This window comes from Vigna unguiculata, chromosome 3 (genome assembly GCF_004118075.2).
Source record: "Vigna unguiculata cultivar IT97K-499-35 chromosome 3, ASM411807v1, whole genome shotgun sequence".
NCBI lineage: Eukaryota > Viridiplantae > Streptophyta > Magnoliopsida > Fabales > Fabaceae > Vigna > Vigna unguiculata.
Window position 1 is genome coordinate 58966596 of NC_040281.1, and position 6000 is coordinate 58972595.

Sequence of the window (6000 nt, forward strand, 5' to 3'; positions counted from 1 at the left end):
TTTTACTTAAATCATTCTCATACGGCTATTCACATTTTTCAATTTTTAAAATTTATTGAATTCACATAAATAATTATTCTAATTTCTTTTTCAATTTAAGATTATACTAACTAATTTACTGTATGCAGCCAAAAATACAAAATATCAACATTTTATAATGTAGGATTATACTAATTTGATAAAAATGTAATTAAGGTTCATGCCAATTTTATAAAAATATTCTTAAAATTATAGTTAGGGTTCATACTAATTTGGAAAAAATTTAATTTGAAAAAAAAAAATCGTAATGAAAGAATCATAAATTTAACATACATAAATTATACTAGGATACTAATTAATGAGATCTTGTGAATATGCATCGTTTGTTCTCTCTATTCTCCTCCACTATCTTTCCTCAATCTGCCTTTTCTCTCTCTTTTTTTAAACTTCGCACTTTCTTAATGACTTGGTATGAAAAAATCTTATAACTAGAAATAGAACATTAATCCCTTTAATCCATTTATTGACCAAGATTCATCAAATTAAACAAAAAAATATAAATACAAATTTTAAATATATATATATATATATATATATATATAAATAAATAAAAAAGCTTGGGAGAGACATGACTCCCCTTAGTCCGAAGCAAGGTCCGCCAGTGTTTGTTAAGACAAATTGGTTCTTTAGTTTTTTTTTTATCTCAACTTGGTCCTTGTTTTTTTAAAAATGATTTAATTTGGTCTTTGCCGTTAGTTTTGATCAAACGGTGTTAAAGTCAAGGTCATGTGTCAATTTGTGCATTTTTTATTTCTTTTATTTTAAAAATTTTAAAAAAAATTATTATTTTAAAATTTTTTATATCTTTACACATGTCACTTCATAGTTGTGTCACATGTCAAGAAATTTCAAATTGGTCTATATATTTGTTTTTAGTTTCAATTTAGTCCCAATTTTTATAAAAATGAAGCAATATTGTCATTCTTTAAATTAAGACTCAATTTACTTTATGTATAAATCTTATGCTGATATTCTTATTAAAATTGACATTTTTATTAAATAATTGTATAAATGTTTTTACACAAACTTTAAAATTTATACGAACTATTTAGGACAACTCACATGGGTGAACTGGTATGGAGTTAATACTTGAATCTTTAAAATTTTGCTGTTCAACTTATTAATTTTAATTTGTTCATGTATTTTTTGGTTGTATGATTTGTCTTTCACATTAAATCTAATAATCACATCCAAACTCTAACTAACAGGATTTCAAACATGTATTTCGTATAGATTTTAAAGTTAATTTAAAAATATTTCAAGAAATATTTAATAAAAATGTTAATTTTAGTAAGAATATCACTATAACATTTATACAAAAAATCAATTTAAGGAGAGACAACATTATTCTATTTTTACAAAATTATGACTAAATTGACTAAATTGAGACTTCTTGACATGTGGCATTACTGTGAAGTATGTGTAAATAAAATAAAATTCAAAAAATCACAAATTGACACGTGTGTTGACTTTAGCATTGTTTGGTCAAACTGACGATAATGACCAAATTGAATCATTTGTAAAAGAATAAGAACCAAATTGAGATGAAAAAAATTGGATGACCAATTTTACACTTCTTAATAAAAACAAGGACCAAAATAGTAATTTAACCTATATTTAATAGTGAACTTGAAATATTACTTAATATATTATTGGTAAAAAGGAAAATATATCACACATGTAGATAACATGTTGAAAAGAGTAAAACTTATAAAAAACAAAATTAGTTTTCTTTTCTTACTTTTAAGTTTTATTATTATAATTATATGTATTTATTAGATGATAATGAGTCATGTCGGGCACAGATAATGAGTCATGTCGGGCACAGATAATGTTTACTCACTATTCGACTTGTAACAAAATAATTTACTCGTTACACATCTCATTACTTGTCGGAAACCTTTTTAAAGAATACTTTCAGGTTCTTTTAAATCCACGGGTATCGGGTAATTGCAGATATTTGAACAAAGACATTTTATAAAATTTTAAAGTAAAATGTAAATAAAATAACAAAAATATAAATATAATATAATTTTAATTAAATTTAATGTAATAAAATTAAATTTAAAATTTAATTTTAATCAAATTTAACTCAATAAAATATAAATTAAATTTTAATTTTAACTTTTTGTAGTTAACTGATAGATACGGGTACGAGTAGTATGATACTCACATCCAAAAGTTGATAAGTAGGTATTAAAATGCATGCTATCAACAAGTAATAGATACCTACATGTACCAACCATCCACGGGGGACAGAGCCGTCAATTTGGCCCAGCCCATTGGGCTTGGCTTTAGCCCACGTGAGTTGGGGCTAAAAAAACCCATAGAACCAAAAAGTCCCACTTAAAAAGTTCATAGGACCAAAACGCCCACAAAAGTCTTGTGGGTCAGGACCAACCCATGGGCATTATTTTTAAACATGAAAAATATATTATTATTTATTTAAATATGCCATTAAACTTTCGATTTAGGTAAACCTGACTAGACAATCGACCTTGGACCATCTTGTCAATCGTCCCGAGCCAACAAATGTCGACCATGGATTGGATGGACTTGTCTTGAACGTGGACCCAGAACGACTAGTCTCGAATGTTAGCCCGAGACAACCTGTCCCTATCATGTGCCTGGGACAACCTCTCTCTGCCGTCGGTCTAGACCAGCCCATCTTAGACATCGGCCCGAGCTGACCCGTCTCGGGCATTGGACCCATATTTGGCGTCGGTTCGGGCCGATCCTACTCGGTCATGGGGTCGAGCTGGACCGTATCAGTCGTCGACACATGTCGGCTCGTCTCAGCCATCGGCCCATGCTAGACAGTTTAGACCTTTAGCTTGTGTTGACCCGTCTTAGCTACGAGCCTGGGCTGGTTTGTCTCGTTTGTAAGCTCGGGTTGACCCGTTTTGTCCGTCACCTCGACTTGGCCTTTATTTGTTGTGTGTCCAAACTGTTCCTGCTCATCTTGGCCTTTGGCCCAAGATGTCCCATTTTAACCTTCGGCCTGGGCTAACCCGTCTCGATCTTTGGTTTGGCCTAGTCCGATTGTCTAGTTTCGACGGCCTAAGACAACTTGACTCCATATTGGTTCAAACTCAAAATATTACTTTTAAGATTTAGTTAAAATATTTTATTGGGTTAAACCTACCTTGGGTCCTTGGCTCTAACTCTAACTCACTAGAGAGGGATTTTTGGGGCTTGAGGATTTTTTTTATCCTCTCATCTAGGACTCCCTTAAGGGGACTTAACAAGATATATGGACCATTTGTCCAATTAACACCTCTAATAACAAATTTTATCCACAAATATGAGTACTTTATTAGTATTTTTGTCATCCTACTATTTATCTATAACAAACAGAGAAAATTGTTTACTTTTTTAATTAACAATATATATATATATGATTAATTTGATTAAAAATAATTAATAATATTTTTGTCATAAACTATAGTTTTAAATACTTTTTACTGCGAAATTATTATTCAATACTTTAAATAATTGAATTATTTAATAATTTTTATAAATTATTATTTGTAACAAATTATACATAATTATTAACAAGGAATAGAAAAAATTACATTACAATATATTATAGTATTTATAATATGTATCAGATAACAAACTTATAATATTTAAATATTATAAATTCATACTAAATATTATTTCCTCCATATGAGAGAAACAGAATATTCTAATTATTTTAATTAATTTAGAATTAAATAGATTAATAATTACTTTTAATTTTGTTTTTAAAGTAATTAAATCCCTTTCTTTATTACACAGACTTTTGTATACGAAAGAAGACATTTCATTTATAACTCACCATAGAAACAAATGAAAATTTGCATTCATATCTGTAGTGTGATGAGTTCGGGAAATGAGACGATGAAGACGACATATCATGGGATTTGGCGCATCCGATAATGAATTATAAATCTAGGGCATAGCACCGCCACGATAATTACCTCTTGGGGGAAACAACGGTCGAGATGTACGTGGCAAAACATTTTGAGATTATATGATGTCATCTCACGTGATAGAGGCGAGATCGCTATATTGGATAAGAGTTGACCCAAAATGCTTACGATTGATGACCCACGTACTCATTAGTGTACACTGAAACTCTGAGTAGTCGCAGACGACTCATGGCTATCATTTTAAGAAAACTGATAAAATTAATTGGATTTTATTCATAAATAAAATTATTTGTAGCAGTTTTTAGCGGTAAAAGAAATATTTCTTAAATTGTTCTATTTATTTATTATCTTATTTTTTTAAATATAAACATATTTTAACTACTTTTACTTTTACTTTCTGCTGTATAAAAGTACGTACATGTATTTCCTTTTCATATGATAATGGAAAATTAATTATTTATAATAATTACTAAAATGAAAAATATTTCCAAAATTCATATTAAAAATATGAATAAAAGTTTCTAAAAAGTAACTAAAAGAACTTATTTTCATTATTTTTTTATAATTTTATGGAAAATAGTTTATTAAATTTGGAAAAGAGAAAAAAAATGTACATAAAAGAGCAATTACGAAACATAAAGAATAAAGTTATAATACTTTATAAAAATTTAAAAAAAGTTTGAATAATGATATTTTAGAAGTTTGAATAATGTTATTTTATAACATTTTCACTCTATTTTAAATAATGTCATCTTTTTAGTTACATTATTATTATGTGTGTTTTTTATATTACAATATTAATAATAAAGATGTTAAAAAAATAAAAAATATTAGTATAATTTAATATATTTAACTTATTTTCTTAATGTTTATAAGTTTAATTATTTTGTCATAAATAAAATAAATGATATAATATTAGTCATTTTATATTTTTTTAATTTATTTCAATATGACAAATATTAATAAGTGAATTGTAATTACTGAAAAAAAAAATAAAATAAGGCTTTTAGATAAATTTATTGCAATGTATATTTTATTTATTTTTCAAATGACAAAAATTTTATTAATATCTCAATTATAATCATTCATTTTATAAAGCAGCCCATAAACAAAAGAAAAAAACAAATAAAACTCAATCTAAAAAGGTCAAAACTCAACTTTGATCAAAGTTTTCTTTTTCATAACAATAAATAAAAATTATTATATATATATATATATATATATATATATATATAATATTTTTAACTGAAAAATAAATTATCATTTGTTATCAACTTTAAATTTTATTACTGGTTTTCCTAAAAGTTGATCTTTAGAAGAATGACAGAAAGAATCGACATTTTATGAATTTATAGAATTGCTTTATTATAAATACAAATATTATATATATAAATATTTATTTAGAATATTTAATGAGTGTGATTCTATCATTTATAATCAATTATCATTATTTTTAGTATTTTTCTTTTTTAGTACAAAAAACAATTCACACATTTTAAAAAAAATAGGGTTAAGTATTTTATTAATTTCTAAACTTTGATATTTTAATTTTCAAACTTTTAAAATAAATAAATACAATATTTTAATTTAATTATCTTAAATTTTTTGAACATGTTAAATTTGTTTCATATTAATATTTAAGTTATATTTTGACATTTTTCTTAATATTTACTAAGAAACATATTTGATATGTCAAGAAATTTTAATGTAATTAGATTAAAATACATATATCTATTTATTTTTAAAATTTAAAAACTATAATTTATAAAAATTTCAAATATATACAAACTTCAACTTTACAACAAAATTTTGATAAAAAAAAGCACACTTAACTAAATAAAGATATATTAACGTCTATGCATGGATGGCATGATGCATGAAATCTCTGTTAATCAGACCAAACAAATCACAGTCTTTCCATTCATTGCATTAAATATGGATGTAGAGACATATTAAACAAATATTATTTATTTTTTTACATATATTTGTTTTTCATGCCTTATTAGAGAGTGATAATCAAACGTATTTATGTATGCATGGTGAATTC